Source organism: Giraffa tippelskirchi, chromosome 1, assembly GCF_054371585.1.
Source record: "Giraffa tippelskirchi isolate mGirTip1 chromosome 1, T2T-mGirTip1v1.2.pri, whole genome shotgun sequence".
NCBI classification, from domain to species: Eukaryota; Metazoa; Chordata; class Mammalia; order Artiodactyla; family Giraffidae; genus Giraffa; species Giraffa tippelskirchi.
The window spans coordinates 217,478,508-217,495,297 of NC_137275.1; the positions used below are offsets into that span (position 1 = coordinate 217,478,508).

The 16,790-nt window shown below is 48.0% G+C and overlaps 1 protein-coding gene across 35 annotated transcripts in view; it reads left to right on the forward strand.

Annotated features, from left to right (window-relative positions):
• The window catches only part of ZNF618 (zinc finger protein 618), a 200,324-nt gene that overhangs the window by 88,500 nt on the left and 95,034 nt on the right, over positions 1-16,790 (forward strand). For 2 of the 35 annotated variants that reach the window (XM_081574775.1, XM_081574703.1), the window contains exon 2: positions 284-355. The exons of the other annotated variants lie outside the window; for them this stretch is intronic. The gene's annotated coding sequence lies outside the window, so the exon portion shown is untranslated. The remainder of the gene's footprint in view (positions 1-283; positions 356-16,790) is intronic. 35 annotated transcript variants of the gene reach the window in all.

Consider the following 16,790-nt stretch of genomic DNA (forward strand, 5'->3'; position numbering starts at 1 on the left):
GTGCAGTGCAGCTCCATAAACGGTGCGGTGGAATTTTTGCTCCCTTTGTTTGGAGGACCTCAAACGCACTCTAGCCCCATTGTCAACCCGAATGTGGAAAATGCAGAAAATTCAGCAGAACTCACTTCTCTCAGGCATCCCTGAAGTTTAGAATGTGGCCGTTCTTGTCTTGTAGGCACAAGCTAGTCAGGAGGTGGGGCGGAGGAGGAAGGCAGACCGTGGAGTGGCAAGCAGTCTTTGCCTGCCGACCCAAAGCCTCACACTTTTCTGTGGAATGTTTCAGGGCTCTAAAGAGATTTGCCCTCCTGGACCTCACAGCTTTGCAGTCGTCAGACTCAGAGGAGGATCTGAGAAGGTGTGTGGCCTTGGGAATTGGAGGGTTCTGGAAAGAATCTAAGCCCTCTCTATGTTCAATAACCTGCTGGTTCGATCCCTGGGTTGGGAGGATCCCCTGGAGAAGGAACTGGCAACCCATTCCAGTATTCTTGCCTGGGAAATCCCCTGGACAGAGGAGCATGGTGGGCTACAATCCATGGGGTCGCAAAAGAGTCGGACACAACTTAGCGACTAAGCAACAACGACAAGAAGCCCTCTCCTCTGAATCTGAAGCTGAGATGTTTACAGACAGAAACTTACTTGATTAAAAGGACATGTGTCATTTCATCAGCTGTGGTTGATGCTTCAGTAGGTTGATCCACCTACTTTTGAGTGCCTACTCTGTGCCAGGCATTGTGCTGGGAGCCAGCTGTGCTGAGGTGAACAGATGGGAACCCCTGGCATCATGGCAATACCAGGTGTAACGATTCAGAAGGCAATGCCCTCCGCGGATGAGATGTGTATACAGGCTCAGATGCGTATGGTGGCGTTATCGCTACACTTATGGCTTGGGTTGGAAAGTGTGCTACCTTCCTGGATTTCCTCTCTGTGGTCTGGAGATAGGAGTGGTTTTGGTGTGTGTGCCCAGGCTTTCCTGGTGGCTCTGACATTAAAGAATCTGCCTACAATGCAGGGGACCCAGGTTTGATCCCTAGGTTGGGAAGATCCCCTGGAGAAGGAAATGGGAAATGGCAACCCACTCTAGTATTCTTGCCTGGTAAAGAATCTGCCTACAATGCAGGGGACCCAGGTTTGATCCCTAGGTTGGGAAGATCCCCTGGAGAAGGAAATGGGAAATGGCAACCCACTCTAGTATTCTTGCCTGGAGAATCCCATGGACAGAGGAGCCTGGCAGCCTACAGTCCATGGGGTCTTCTGTCCATGGGGTTGCGCAGAGACAGACACGACTGAGCAGCTAACACTTCCACTTTCTTTTCAGTGGTGTGCGACTGTAGCACACCAGGCTCCTCTGTCCATGGAATTTTCCAGGCAAGAATACCTGAGTGGGTTGCCGTTTTCTACTCCAGGGGGTCTTCCTGACCCAGGAATCGAATCCACATCTCCTGTGTCTCCTGCAGTGGCAGGTGGATTCTTTACCACTGTGCCACCTGGGAAGCCTGTGGTGTGGTTTGTACAGTCCCTCAAAGGCATTTGGTTCTTCCTCCGGGTTGATTCCTCTGCCTTCTCACCACAAGGTCATCGAACTTGAACGCCTCTGTTGTCAGGATGCTCACTACCTCTCAGCTGTCCTCTTTGCCTGGAGGAGAAAGTGCCTCTTCATCCTGAGCTCAGAGCTGCCTGCCTCTGACTTCGGTCCCCACGGCCACAGAACCGTGTGCTCTCTCTGCTCAGCACCAGCCTCCCATAGTGGAGGCAGGTCTCTGGCCCCGTACAGCCCTGCTCAACCAGCTGCCACCACACTGGCTTCCACGGGGGAAAGCACTGCCCGCCAATGTGTAAATGTGTCACTGCCAATAATAGTGCACCGGCTCCAAATCCGAGGGCCTTTCTAGGATCGTTTCCTGATTAATTAGGTCAGCGTCTCCAAAATCAATTTCCAGTGAAGTCGTGCCGCCCGGTAGCGCCGTTCCCTGCCCAGCCGGGCGAGTGAGTTGGCGCGGGAGGCAATTCCCCGGTCTCTGGTGCAGTTCAGGCCTCGTCTCTACCTGGGAAGAAAGTCACATTGCACGTCTCTTCTGTGATTATCCTGACTTTTTATTTTATCTGCCCTCCCTCCTCAAATCTTCCATTAAACCCCCGTAGATCCTGCTTCAAACAGGCAATTAGACTAACAACGTAATTATATCCCTCAATGCTAATTGTAACTGGTTTAGGGGAAAAACAAAGAGAAAGAGGCTTCAAAATCTCCGGAAACTGAAAGTGGCTGTTACCATTTCCAGGTATTTCTTGTCCCCGTGTGTTTCTTTGGGAGCCCTGGCTACTGGCCGGCGGGAGTCTGCGTCCAGTAGCTTTGCCTTTGGTCCCCCTCACCCTTAGGACAAACTCTGGCCTGTCCCCACTGCCTTCCGCACCTGCTCATGGCATCCTCTTCCTGTCCTCCTGTACTTTGCTGTCTCTCTCTGCTCCTCTGGCTCTCATTTCTTTGACTCTCTATCTCAACTCTCTTTATACTTTTAGAGCCACTGAGAAAAGAGGGAACAAGCAAGGAGGTGGATGTTTTGGGGAAAATGACATTTCTTCCTGCTCTTGCCAACACTCCATCACCCCCAATATCTGTAGGCTGCTGATTTGTGTGATCTCCCTCGGGGAGGCTGGACAGAGCCAGACCTGCTTCAGGGTTTGAGCCTGTCATGTGACAAGGATGCTGTAGAGCGATCTCCTGCCACCCTGCCCATCCATCCTCAGCATTTTCCAGGTCTCTTTTCCTGGCCAGGAACTGTATGTGCTCAGAGGTAAACAAGCATTGGTCTGTGCCTGGGGGCCACCCACAGCCTGGGGAAGAAGGCAGGCAGGTAGGTAGTGGAGCAGTGGGGCCATTGAGAAGAATGTACAGCAGAGGGGATCCAGCCCTGCCTAGGGTGGCTTGGGGCAGGGATGGGAGGTGGAGTAGGGCAGGGTGGGGAAGTTGAGGAGTTTCTAGATGGAGGTGATGTCTAAGATGAGACTTGAAGGATGAGGAGGAGAGTTAGCCAGGCAGTGAGTGTGGGGAGCAGATGCAGGAAGCTTTATGTGGCTGGAACATTAGGTGTAAGGATTGTGGTGTTTGCCTTGCAGGAGAAGGGGACCCTGTGAAGGGTTTAAATGGGAACGGTTGTATTTATATCTTACAAAGACCATGCAGGCTGTCGGTGGAGGCTGTTGGATTGGAGGGCTTTGGATGGAGGCTGGAGGCCTGTTAGAGGCTTTTGAAGAAAGCCTGGTGATTTTTTTGAGTGCTGACTGCCCAAGTATCTGCCCACCTTGATGTCGATCCACTAGCTGTGTTGTGTGACTTTGAGATGGTCACTTCACTTCTCTGAACCTTCCTCTCCTTGCGAGATTAAAATGAGGCTAGTCGTATTTACCTTTCCATGTTGTAGGGGGTGTGTATGAGAAATAAAGTCTGTGAAGTTTGTGGCTATGTGCTTGACGTAGAATAAACATCGAAGTGGTACTTTTGAATAGGGAGGATGTGCCCACGTGGCCTGGGATATTTTTCCAAAATGCAGGTACCCTTCTCCTATCAACTTGCATTTCCAGAGGAGGGAAACTCAGGCAATTAATTGCATGGTGATAGACTTCTTGAGAACCCCAGAAGAACGTGATAGCTCCTCAGTTATCACGACTTTTACCGTTCCTGGAGTTGAGTCCCAAACCTTGGCCTCTTGCCTCGGAACAGATTCCTGGTTCTCTGCCATTTTCCTTTTCTCAGAAACAGGGTCTCCCAATTTGATGCTGGAACGTGCTGATGATGTTTTCCTTAGGGTAGATGTCATGCACAGTGCCGCTCTGAAGCCTGGAGTGGAGACTTTGTCGTCTTTCAAATATCGATGAGCTTGGAACCCCGCTTTCCATAAATGTGTGCAAGCTTTCGTGACACCCAGTTTGAGCCGTGAAATCCCAGGTATTTCAGCCCTCGGTTTGCCATCAGTTATGCGGATAGGGTGTTTTCATTAAAATTTCCATTAACTGCTTTTTTTCTCATTTTTTAAAGCCAGTGAGCAATTTACAGATTCATTAACTTTTTACTACACTTGTGAAGTCGGGAAGAGGGGAGAAAAGGAAATGAAATATTTGGTAGTCCTTAAATATGGAGGATGGAACAGCTGGATGTTTAGAGCTGGTCTGTGGAAGTATTAGGAAGGCCTGAGATCTTCCAGAAGAATCCAGAATTGGAGCAAGGAACACCATCCCTTTCGCTCTCTTCTCCTCCTTATCCCCTCCTCCCAGAGCAGATCCATCCTTTTGTTTGTAGCATTGATTATTTTTTCTCCAGATGGCTATCTTTTCTCTGATGACACACCTCCCCCCCAGAAAGCCCACCACTTCTGGGCAAACTGTGTGGCTCTAAACGTTATTTCCTTATTTTGTTTTGTTTGCTTGCTTTGGGCCACACCCTGTGGCATGCCGAGCTTCCCGGACCAGGGATTGAACACGCAGCCTCTGCCGTGTCAGTGCAGAGTATTAACCACTGGACCACCAGGGAAGTCCCCTTATTTTATGTTGTGTTGCAATCTGATTATTTATAGTGCTCTTATTTCATATTTTTTTGGTGGATGAGTTAGTTACGGCACTGTAGTTGAGTATATGGGCTTTGGGGCCAGGCAAGCTTGGGTACAGATTTGCTTACTAGCTGTGTGATTCAGGGCAAGTAACTTTACCTTTCTGCGCCTCATTTTATGTGTTAGTATAAAATCACGGTAGTATTAGGGATTCTGGGAAGCCCCAGGAACGTGGCAACAATATTCTTCACTGTACACAAGTGGCGGGGATAAAATGAGATGGTTTACTAAAGAAGCCAGCTTCACATTCCAGACTGTGCCATGGACTGGACTACTCCACTGTGAACATTCTCACTTGGACCCGGTCCCTACAACAGCAAGTCACTTTGCCTCTCAGAACCTCAGTTTCCTCAGTTCTGAAGGGAATGAATGATCTCTAGGTAATGAGGATGTTGGAAGATTTCTCACATGTTTCATGAGCCTTTTAGAGTCATTGGCACAGCACAGTATCTCAGTACACACTAGCAGTCATATAGATTTTGTGGTTGCAATTACATACAACATGAAAACCTCACTCTCGGGGTCTACTGTATTAAAAAGGCAATAGGCTAAACATTACCTCCCCCAGAGCCTCTTAGGGAAAACGTCAGTGCTTAAAGATATTCCCAGGTCATCTTGTCTCACTCCTGGGTGGAGCTTGGGTGTTCTGAGTGCTTCCTAGTGGAGTGGTGTGTACCTGGACTCAACCAACATGTCTACTCAAGTGGCTGCATCCTCAGAGGACACAATGTAGATGCAGGCCTTCGGAGATTCACAGATCTTTAATCTGGAGAAGGGTAGCATCCCAGGAAATTTCCTTGTCCAGATACCTGCCTTTATAGATGTGCAGGCTGGGTCTTTTAAAGCTTGGCGAGTTTTTCCTCAAAAGTAATAGTGATAGAAAGCTAACTAGGAAGGAAAGGAAAAAAGGCGTATATTTTTCAGTCATCCAGGGCTGGTGCTTTTTGGCATATTGTATATGTGCATGCCGTGTTTATATCAAATTGTATACATATTTTTGACTTTGTTCTTGATATTTCACTTTAGTACATAAGTGTTTTTCATGTAGGTCTCCACTATTTATAAGCATCCATTCTAATGGCTTTGTAAGAAGATATTTATTTACATTGTTGTACACATAGGTCATGGGCTTCCCAGGTGGTTCTAGTGGTAAAGAGCCCACCTGCCAATGCAGGAGACATAAGAGATGTGGGTTTAATCCCTGAGTTAGGAAGATCCCCTGGAGGAGGGCATGGCAACCTACTCCAGTATTCTTGCCTGGAGAATCCCATGGAGAGAGGAGCCTGGCAGGCTATAGTCCATGGGGTCACAAAGAATTGGACATGACTGAAGCAACCTTGCAAGCATGCATATAAGGGTCACAATAATGTGTTCCATTTTTGTACATGTAAGACTTTAATTATAATAGTGTCCACTGTTATAGATAACACAGTGGACATCTTTGTGCATGAAGCCTTTTCTTTTGTACAATATTGATAGGATTTGTTCCCCAACATGGTTAAAGAATATGAGAGTTGTTGGTAAGTTGGTTGTGACAGCACACCAAGTTAAAATTAGAGAAAGGCGACAGTAAATGGACAGCTGAGGGCACACAGTTGCTTTGGAGATTCTTTAGAAGAATCCCATTTGGGCAGGTTGACATGGCAGAATGCTTCCTTCTCATCCTCCATCTTAGCTGAAGTTGGAAGCCAATGACTTGTTTTATTTGCCCAAAGACTTCAGATCAAGCCATGAACTAGCGGCTGGAACACTGATTTTTTTTTTACATGCCTAGCCTAAAACATGTATGCCCTTGAGTGCAGCATCCCACACTGGGCTTAGCAGAGCACTGTGCCTGATAAAGCTAACACCTGTGAAAGGGAGTTGCAGATGGCACTAAAATACATATGACCTCACTCATTTTACTTCCACTCTGGACCTTTATTTTCCATCTGTATAACAGACCCCTGACTCTAAAGACTGTGCATGGATGAAAAAGTACTGTATTTTGTGCACTGAAAGTGCTCCCCACTGAAGTCCACCAGGAAAGGAGATTCAAGCTTAATTTTGAATAAAGTGTTAGTGGTTGCCTGGTACAGGGGAGGTCAGTGCTTTGAGTAGACTTAGAATCATACAATGTCTTCAGACGCCTCCTCTTAACTGTTAAGTCATTTGCGCTTCTGTAGTTTTCCAGTTTTAATTAAAGGTAGGCATTTTCCGTATTCTACTGCTTTGGCTGTCAAGTTTGCTGACTATAGATGTTGTGATGGGCTGACTTTTTGAAATGAGCTTATTGATGGAGAAATAATGGTGGTAACAATGAAGACAGTGGTAACCGTTACTTACATAGCACTTAGTCTGTGCCAGGCACTGTTCTAAGTGCCTTACGTTTATTAACTTTTATCGCTTAATGATTTCATTTAATCAATTTATTTCATGAAAGAGAAGCAAGGCGAGGGATCTTGGAAAGGAAGACTGGAGCTAGGAGACAGAAGGAGCTCAGTATTTGTCCTGAAAGAAGACTTGGATTTGAAATTCTGCCCTGCCAGTAACTAGTAACTTTGGGCAAAGTTCCTTAACCTCCACTCCCTCCTTTCTGAAGTGGAAATTGTGGCTCCTACCTTGTAAAGAATTAAATGAAGTAATGGATATAAAAATCCCATCGATCACTAAACAGATATGAGTCACTGATAGAAAATGTTATTCCTGCCTCACCCCAGACTCAGGATTTGGGGAAGCTGGGTCATTTTCCCCTTTAAGTATACTGTGTAGACGCTTTCTATCTGTTGGGCTGTGTAGTAGGCTCTGGGGAATCCAGAGGCATGGCCTCTGTCCGGGGAAGATGTATGGTCCAGCTGGAAAGACAGGTCATAAAAAGATGACTGAGTGTACCAGCTGGTTGATCAATACCATTTGAATGGCTCAGGCAATAAGAGAACAGCGGAGTGAGGTCGGCCTAGGAAATGGAGCCTTCGGTGAAAGGGAAGGGTCCTGTCTTTCTTTGCAGAATGTAGTGTGAAGCTACGCCTTCAGCAGTGGCCAGGACGAAGAGGGACACAGAGTTGAGTCTGTGCCCCATGGGACAGGAGCACACCTGTCTTTTATGATACGGTTCAGAAACCACCACCATGCCATTGCAGTGTGGATCTGGAGTAGCCTTTGAAGATGGACGGTTCTGGGGTCTTCGCAGCCCACCCAGCTGGCATCAGACTTGATACCTCAGAGCCTCCACTCCTGATCCTTGGAACATAGTGTTCCAGATCTGGTCAGGAAATGCTTCTAGAGGGTCCACTGGATGCATGGGTCGTCCAAGTAACATTAAGGACATCTAGCTTTTCAAGTGACACTCCTGGTAAAGAACCTACCTACCAATGCAGGAGATGTGGGTTCGAAGCCTGGATTGGGAAGATCCCCTGGAGGAGGGCATGGCAACCCCTACTCCAGTAGTCTTGCCTGGAGAATCCCATGGACAGAGGAGCCTGGCGGGCTGCAGTCCTTAGGGTCGCAGAGAGTCAGACATGACTGAAATGGCTTAGCACACATGCTCACAGACCTCCACATTATGTGTTTTCTATCAGTAGATTTCTCAGCAACGGCCAGAAGCAAAAATATGTGGAAGGCCATTCAAGCACCCCCTGTGTTGGGGCACTAGGACTGGAGGGCCGGGCTTCCATTTCTCAGACTGCCAGGGTCCTTTCAGCCCTGAGCTGTGACTGCTGGATGTTGTGGAAGATGATGCTGGTCAAGGGAAGATAGTCGTGGCCTGTGAGGAAGTTACAGTCTATAAACAGGGCAGTGGGACCCTACTATCAAGCAGTTTCAGCCCTGCAGGAGTTTTCCGATCTGAATTGATCAGCTGTTGGTTTGCCCTCAGCTGCACCCCCCTGGTTCCTCTCTGTGCTGTGAATTGCAAGAAGCCACGTTTCTCAGATATCCTTGCTCTCTGGCCTTCGACTGGCTTAGCCGGAAGGATGCACAACAGGAACGTTGGGAGATGGGAAGGAGGCAGGAGCCGGGGTGTTTCTCCCCACTCGTTCCCTGCCTCTCGTGGCGTTTTCCGTGCCGTTCCAGCGCCTCCCTCTCTGAACCACTCCCACTGAGCGCCTACTGATCTGTCCCAACTCTGGTTAACACCAAGTGTTCCTCTCTCTCTCCAGGCCTAGAGAGGGTAGCGAGTGCTCCTCACATGCTAATCCTCAGTAGCTTTTCTGCCCCCATATGTCTTCTCTACCCAGAGTTGAAGTAGTTTACGTACTTAGTCATATCTGACTCTTTTCGACCCTTTGGAATGTACTCTTTGCGACCCTTTGGACTGTAGCCCGCCAGGCTCCTCTGTCCATGGGGATTCTCCAGGCAAGAATACTGGAGTGGGTTGCCAGTTCCTACTCCGGGGAATCTCCTGACTCAGGGATCGAACCTGCATCCCCTGTGTCTCCCGCATTGCAGGTGGATTCTTTATCCATTGAGCCATCAAGGAAGAAGTAGCTTACTCTACTCAGATTCCTGTATTAAACTGCCTCCACTTTAAAGATCTGGGGTGGTTTCTGCTCTTCTGCCCCAGACCCTGAAGAATGTGGCACCCAGATCAGACCCCGTGGAGCCTTTGGCTGTTCCCACTGTGAATAATCCCATGGAAGCCATGGTAAAATAATGGGTGCCCTAATGAATTCAGGTTCCCAGATTTTGTTTTCCCCTGCAAATAAAACAGAATTGTAGAATAATTTCAAAATAGTCTGGCTGTCTAGATTTCTCAGCAGGGCGCCCATGGGGGTTTGTAGAATTACAATCTTTCTTTTCTTCATGGGCCTCTCATTTTGAGGGTAACGGGCAACTCCTTCCTTTCCAACTGTGAGAAGAACTATTTTGATTTTTTTAAAAATTTGTGCAGTCATTTCCCCCCTCCCCCTATTTGCCTGGGCTGTTGATCTTGTGATATATTTATAGAGATTGTGGTTGGCTGACCAGGAGTTATTTTGCAATAGGAATTTGTAAGATTTCTACTTTGAGCATGTGTTCCAGACTTTTCTTTCTTTAAAAAGAAATAAAAAATCTTCCTTAGAGCATCCACTTTGCCCTTCTGTAATTATTTCTCTTTCACAACCAAAGCATGCCTTCTGTTTTGCATAGTTTTTTTATGTGTGTTTCTTTTGTCTCCGGTCTTCTCTCTCCTTTGGTGTCTCTTTTTAACTCCAGATTTTAAAAGGCCATGGTTCCTTCTTCATGTAGGAATGTTTTCACAAATGAGAATGTGAATACTGGAAAAAGGGTGCTTTAGGGACCAGGAGACCTCTCTGTCTCTATCTGTAAAAGAAGAGTATTGGGCCAAATTTGTGGGGGCAAGCATGCTACTGTCCCCAGCTTTGCCTCCCTCACTACAGACATCAGTAATCAATCACAGCACTCTTCCTAGAGGAGCACTGGTGTGGCCCCAGAATCCTTCTCAACACATTGCCCCAGGCAGCCACGACTAATTGTGTAGAACTGACGCTGAACAAAAATGTCTGTTTGCCATTCTTGGACTAGATGATCCCCTCGACCACATTCACCATAATGGTTCTCTAAGTATTGGCAGTGTAATTCCTTTGTTCTTTAAATCAATTGAAAGTGAAAGTGATAGTCTCCCAGTCGTGTCTGACTCTTTGTGACCCCCATGGACTGTAGCCTGCCAGGCTCCTCTGTCCACAGAATTTTCCAAGCCAGAATACTGGAGTGGGTAGCCATTCCCTTCTTTGGGGATCTTCCTGACCCAGGTATCGAACCCGGGTCTCCCACATTGCAGGCAGATTCTTTACTGTCTGAGCCACCAGGGAAACCCTTTAAATCAGTTGACTGACCTTTATTACATTCCTGTGTGCTGCACAGCTCTGGGTGCTGTGGGACCACGGAGGAAGTTTTAAAAAAAGCTAGCCACCCTTAGGGGACTTGCAGTTTGATTGGGAGCAAGGCTGCAGAGAGTGGTGATGTTCCCGGGTATGCTCAGGTGCACCGTTGGTGCTGTAGGAGATTGCCCCTGTGGTCAGGGAAGCCTTTTTGGAGCAGGGTCAGGGGTCCAGCGGGTCAGAGTGGAATGTAGTCTAGGCAGTGGGACAGCTTGAGGAAAAACAAGTTTCAGAACTAGGAGGGTCCTCAGAGCTCATGTGGTCAGAACTCTCTGGATTATAGCTTGGAAAACTCATGCTCAGAAGACTAGCTCGAATTTTAATAAGTGATGATTATTTAGCTAACATTTAATACATGATAAATCATTTTAATAAATGATAATTATTTCTATAGTTAATACTTATACAGCACTATGTGTCAGGCATATTTACTTATTTTTGGTTGCACTGGGTCTTCATTGCTGCGTGCGGGCCTTCTCTAATTGTACTGTTCCGGGGCAATTCTTCGTTGCGGTACGTGGGCTTCTCACTTCGGTGGCTTCTCTTGTTGTGGAGCACAGACTCTAGGCTCGTGGGCTTCAGTAGTTACAGCACCAGGGCTCACTAGTTGAGGCTCACAGGCTTTCATTGCTCCACTGCGTGTGGAATCTTCCCAGACAAGGGATTGAACCCGTGTCCCCTGTATTGGCAGGTGGATTCTTATCCACTGTACCACCGGGCAGGTCCTGTCAGGCATTGTTTTGAGAGCTTTAATATATTAACTGATGTAGTCCTAAGTAACCTTGCGAGGTGACCACTGTTATTTTTCCTGTATGGACAGGTGGGAAAACTGAGTCCCAGAGGGTTAAGTGATTCACCCAATGTCACATGGTTTGTAAGTGGTGGAATCAGGATTTGAACCTAGGTCATCCGGCTCCAGAGTCTCTGCTGGGAACTTCTGAGCCTAGTAAATCCTGTTGGGAGTCATCAAAATATGTTGTTCTTATTTTTTTACTGTGTTAATCTTCCTCACCACCACCGCCAGTGGAGTCACAATGACAGCATCCAGGTCTCTACTCTTGTAGCACGGTTGGCGCCCACTGAGAATGTTACAGACTTTGTATGTTTTAATATACCCAGCAGCTGTGGTTCGTGGGGATTCTCCTCTCTTTTACATACGAAGAAACTGAGGCTGGGAGGGGTGATGTGACTGGAGGCAGGTCACAGAGCTACATAGTGTTCCAGGAGTGTTCCAGGCAGAATTTGAAGTCAGGTCTGCCGGACTCCAGATGTCAGAGTTGGAAGGTTTCTGAGAGGTTGTGAGTCCAGCAGCCTCACTGGATGGGTGGGTAGATGGAGGCCAGACGTTGCCTCTGCCAGTAGCCAGAGGCAGGGTCTCCCGGCTTGGGGGGCTCCTGCTCTTTCCTAAAGGCTGTCCGAGCGTGCACGCATCACCACGCCCTTTGCTTGGTCCTCTTGAAGAGGTTTGAGGTCCCCTTACTTTGTTGCTGTTGTTCAGTCCAAGTCATGTCTGACTCTTTCTGACCCCGTAAACTGCAGCACTTACTGCCTTATTTAAAAATACCTACGAGTGGTGGTCATGGTTTAATGGGGTTGACTTAAAAAACTCTGTCCCCCAATTCCCCAATTCTGGGCTCACTAATTTGAAGCTTGACACACTCTGTATTCATAATGGATTTTTCCCCCCATGAAGCAAAAAACATTTTTTTTTACCCACCCTCCCCAAGTTCCTGCTGACCTGAAGCGAATATTTATCACGTATTTAATGAGTAATCTGAGTCTTGGCTTGGTGAGGCTGTACCAGGACATAGTTTATGGCTGATCTGGTTTTAACTCGCTCCAGGCGGTTTTCCCTGGAGTTTTCTGTAAAATCATAAACCTGGAGAGAGAATTTTTGTGGAATCCAGTCACATGACTCGCTGTTTTGTAAATTGAGAGATTAACTGTGTGGCGGTAAAGAGCTGAGATGCAGTTCTTTTTTCAAAAGAAAACAAGCAGAGAGCATTTGTGTACCCGAGGGAGTGGGTCCTCTCCTGAAGGTGGGGAATGTCACTCGCCAAGGTCACCTCACTGGGCCTTGGAGCAACATGGCGCTGGGTTTGAGAATGTGAACTTGAAATTGGAGCATCTGGATCGGAGGCTGGGCTGAGGCTCTTCCTAGCTGTCCCAGCACCCTACAAACTCTGGGTCCTCACCTGGGCAGTGGGGATGAAGATGGTCCCTACTGCTTAGGGTGGTTGTGGACATGAAATGGTGCACATGATGCCCACGCCCTGGGCTGGCATACAGGAGGTGCTCAGTAGATGTTGAACGCTAGGGAATGCTGGTGTTATCCCCCTTGAGGCCGTTTATGCTGGACTAATAATCCAGGCTGACACTGTGAGGGAGTAAAGGCCTTGCTCTAAGTGTGAGACTGATGACAAACTCAGTTTGTCCTCACAGCAGCCTGTGAGGCGGCCACTTGCATCACTCCCATTTTACAGAGGAAGGCACTGAGGTGCTGAGAGGTCAAGTCACTTGGCCAGGTGCAGCTGGCAAGTGGCAGGGCTTCTGCCCACCCCCACCCCCGCCCCCCTACCTGACTCCCAGAGCCCAACACCCCTGCTGCTGGGGCCCTTCTTTGTGGTTCAGCCTTAGAGCCTGAGGGCTTTTTGGCTGCTGGGCCTGGGGAGGGAAACTGGGCTTCACCTTGCTTAGCTCAGGCTTCACCTGACCCTCCCAGGGTGCTGGCATCAGCCCCCGAAATGGTCTTAATCCCTGAGTATCACCCCCTCCAGCAGCCTGTTTACAGACAGAATCCCTGTAGTTTTATCTGCAACTGTCTTATAAATGCAAAATTATTTCAGTATAAAAAGTAAGAAAACAAAAACTAATAATCTTGCTGGACCTGACCCCAGGAACAGCCTCACGCTTTTTGATGCAACCTTAGAACTCTTTGTGATCTAGCCCAGCTGAGCAAATAGAATTTACACTCATTAAGCAACCAGGAACCATTCTAGATCCTTTAGGTCCAGGTAGGGACTGTGGGCTCCCATTGTGGTGGCATCCGGCACCCTGGGATGAGAATGAGGCTTGTGGTCTAGGGGTGAGTCCCACATGGCAGCCCAGGGGAGGCTGTTGCCCTTCTTCTCTGAACCGGGACTCCCCACTTCTTCTGAGGCCCATGAGTCTGGCCTCAGGGGTGGAAGTGGATTCACCTTTTACTCCCAGTCGTCTGCATGCGTTCCACCGCTGACAGAGTTTTTCAGCAGCTGCAATGGTGCATTTATTTTTAAACCTGTAATTTATTGAGCAACTACTGCATGCCAGCTCCACCCCGGGCACTTTCCAAATGCTATCTCAGGAGATCTTTGTCACTCCCAATAGCTCCAGGTCTTGGAGCATTCTCTCTTCCACCACAGTTCCCAGAGCATCATCATCTCTTCTCTGGAAGATGACAGTGGCCTCTGTGTTGGGCTCCCTGCCTCCGTACTGTGACCAGTAGTTGCTTTCAGAGGTGCACATGCCTTCTGAGCAGCCTATGAGCCTTAGAATAAATCTGAAACTCCTCAGCCTGGTTTACAGGTACTCAGTAGTTACCAGCTGCTGGTGGCAATGACAAAGTTGATGATGACGATGATGATGGTGGTGATTGTGCTGGTGATGATGATGGTGGTGATGCCAGTGATGGTGACAATAATAGTGGTGGTAATGATGATGGTGATGATGATGATGGTGGTTGTTCTGGTGATGATGATGGTGCTGGTGATACTGATGGTGGTGATGCCAGTGATGGTGACTATGATAGTGGTGGTGATGATGATGGTGGTGGTGGTGGTGATGAAGTCAGTAAAAGGACCCTGCTCCAGTCTGCATGGCAGCCCACCAGAGAGAAGGACAAACTTGCATAAAACAGAGACAGCCTGTGCTGGTTCCATTCCCAGGAAGCCTGATGTATTCTTGACCCATGTCTTCAGATAGCAAGGGCTTGGGGAGGAGCAGAAAGACATGGTAACCTAGAGGAATAAAGACATTAGTCATTTCCTGTGGATTTCTCTTATAGTTGGAAATCTGGCCAGTCAGTGAGGGGCCTGCCTGCCTCAGCCTCTGGGTTCTGGCCTGGGGTCTGGTCAGGAGCTTCCTGTGTGAGCCTGGCCATGTCAGTGGGCTGATCCCTTCCTCCAGAATTGGAGGCCCTCAGAGAAGGCTGTAGCCCCACAAGATTCAGAGACCCAGGCTTTCCAGCTGGGCCAGATGGCACCCTTCCGCTGGCTCCCTGGCACCCAGCTTGTGTTAGCTCCATTTGCAGTAGATCTTGCCTTCCCACTATTGAATGGGGGTGTTGTGTGCTGTGTTCCAACATCCTTTCCACAGGAAAGCCCTTCCCAACTCTGTCGTCTCAGTGGATCCTGCTGTCAGAGATACTCAGGGAGCTCAGGCCTTTCTCTTCAGAGCAAGTCTCCTAGTTGATAATGATCAACTGACAGTGTGAAGCAAATAATCACCGCCTGCCTCCCCCACTGTTCTTGTTGCTATTGTGTCCCCAGTAATTATCTTGGTAACCAGCACATAGTAGGCACTTAATGGGTAGTATTTTGGTGAATGAGTAAGGAGCCATGTCTGATTCATCCTAGTGTCAGTCCCCCAAGGCCTTTTTCAGAATCACACGTCTAGTCTGAACTCTATAAGTATCTATTGAAAAATGGTATCAGCCTCCTGGGTTCCAGTTCTTTTAACCCAGAGTCTTCTCAGGCAGCCTTCACTCCATCTCTCAAGCTTCAGACCCTTAAAGCATTCAGTTAGTGGCTTTAAGTTACCGTGTTCAGTTGAGAAAATAAATAGAAAATAAAACCACATACCCCATGGTAGAAACATATCACTGATTATGATCTAAGAAGCAGGGTCTAATTAGGGAATTTATAACATATTTAGTTCCCTGGGAATGGAATCCTCTTTTAACTTGCAAAGCTTGTTCAGTGCTGATATAGTCACCCTTAATGGGTGTTTTTCAGGAACACCTGGTGAGTAAAAGTGGGGACTACCTGTGTTTGAGTTGGAGCCCAGTGGTTGGATAGGAAAATGGTTCGTCTATGTTGTTTAGGGCCAGGGTTGATTCATCAGTTCTAGAGATGAAGGGCCAAGTATGTAGAGGAAATGACCATGGACTTAGGTGAGAAGACCTGCTTGAGCCCTGCCCAAGCCTTGGGCCAGCTTGTGTGACCTTGGGCAAGTCACTTGGCCCCTCTGGGTGCTTGGTTAATTCTTGGTCAAAGGGGCATAAACTGCATTGTCTTCTTCATGGGGTTATTTGGAGAATTCAGTGCGGTGGAACAATCTGTCAAGTGATAGGCTGATGATTAATATTCTCATCACCAGACGAATGCAATTCCATTTTTCTTGGTCCAAGATTTTTAAAATCTTTCCTGATTCTTCCTTTTTTCCATGTCTCGTATCCAGTTTATCAGCCAGTCCTGTTGGTTCTACCTTCTCATGTATTCAGAACTGAGAATGCTTCCTCAGTTCCCTCACTTTCACAACCCTCATTCCAGCCACCTTCATCTTTTACCTGGATTGCTACAGTAACCGCCTTACCAACCTCCCGCCTGCCTCCATCCTTGCCCCGTGGTCTGTTCTCAACAGAACAACCACAGTGATTTTTTTAAAAAATAGAAGTCAAATTATATGACTCTGCCCAAACCTTCCAGTGGCTGTGCAGAGTAAAGTCAAAGCCCTTCAGTGGCTGTGAGGCTCTGCACAGCTGACCTTCTCTCATCCTCACTTGATCTGCCCTAGACGTGCCGGCATCCTGTCTCTGCACTGAGCCCACCGCACACACGCCTGCCCTTCAGTCTTCCCACTGGCCCTTGCTCTTTTCCCAGTCACCGCATGGCCAACCCCCTCACCTCCCATTGCTTTCCCAGTGACACCTACTCTGATCACAGTATTTAAAATTGCAGCCCACAGCTTTTCCCTTGGCCCAGCATTCTGATTACCCCCCTGCCCTTGGGTGTAATTGTACTTGATTACGCGTGAGTATGGACTTCCCCAGTGGCTCAGTGGTGAAGAATCCACCTGCAATGCTGGAGTCACAGGAGGTACAGGTTTGATCCCTGGGTCAGGAAGATCCTCTGGAGGAGGGCATGGCAACCCACTCCAGTATTCTTGCCTGGAAAATCCCATGGACAGAGGAGCCAGGCGGGCTACAGTCCATAGGGTTGTAAAGAGTCTGACATGACTGAAGCGACTTAACATGCACACACACAGGCATACTAGAGTATGGGGCTTCCCAGGTGGCGCTAGTGGTAAAGAATCTGCCTGCCAATACAGGAGAACAAGAAATGTAGGTTCAATATCT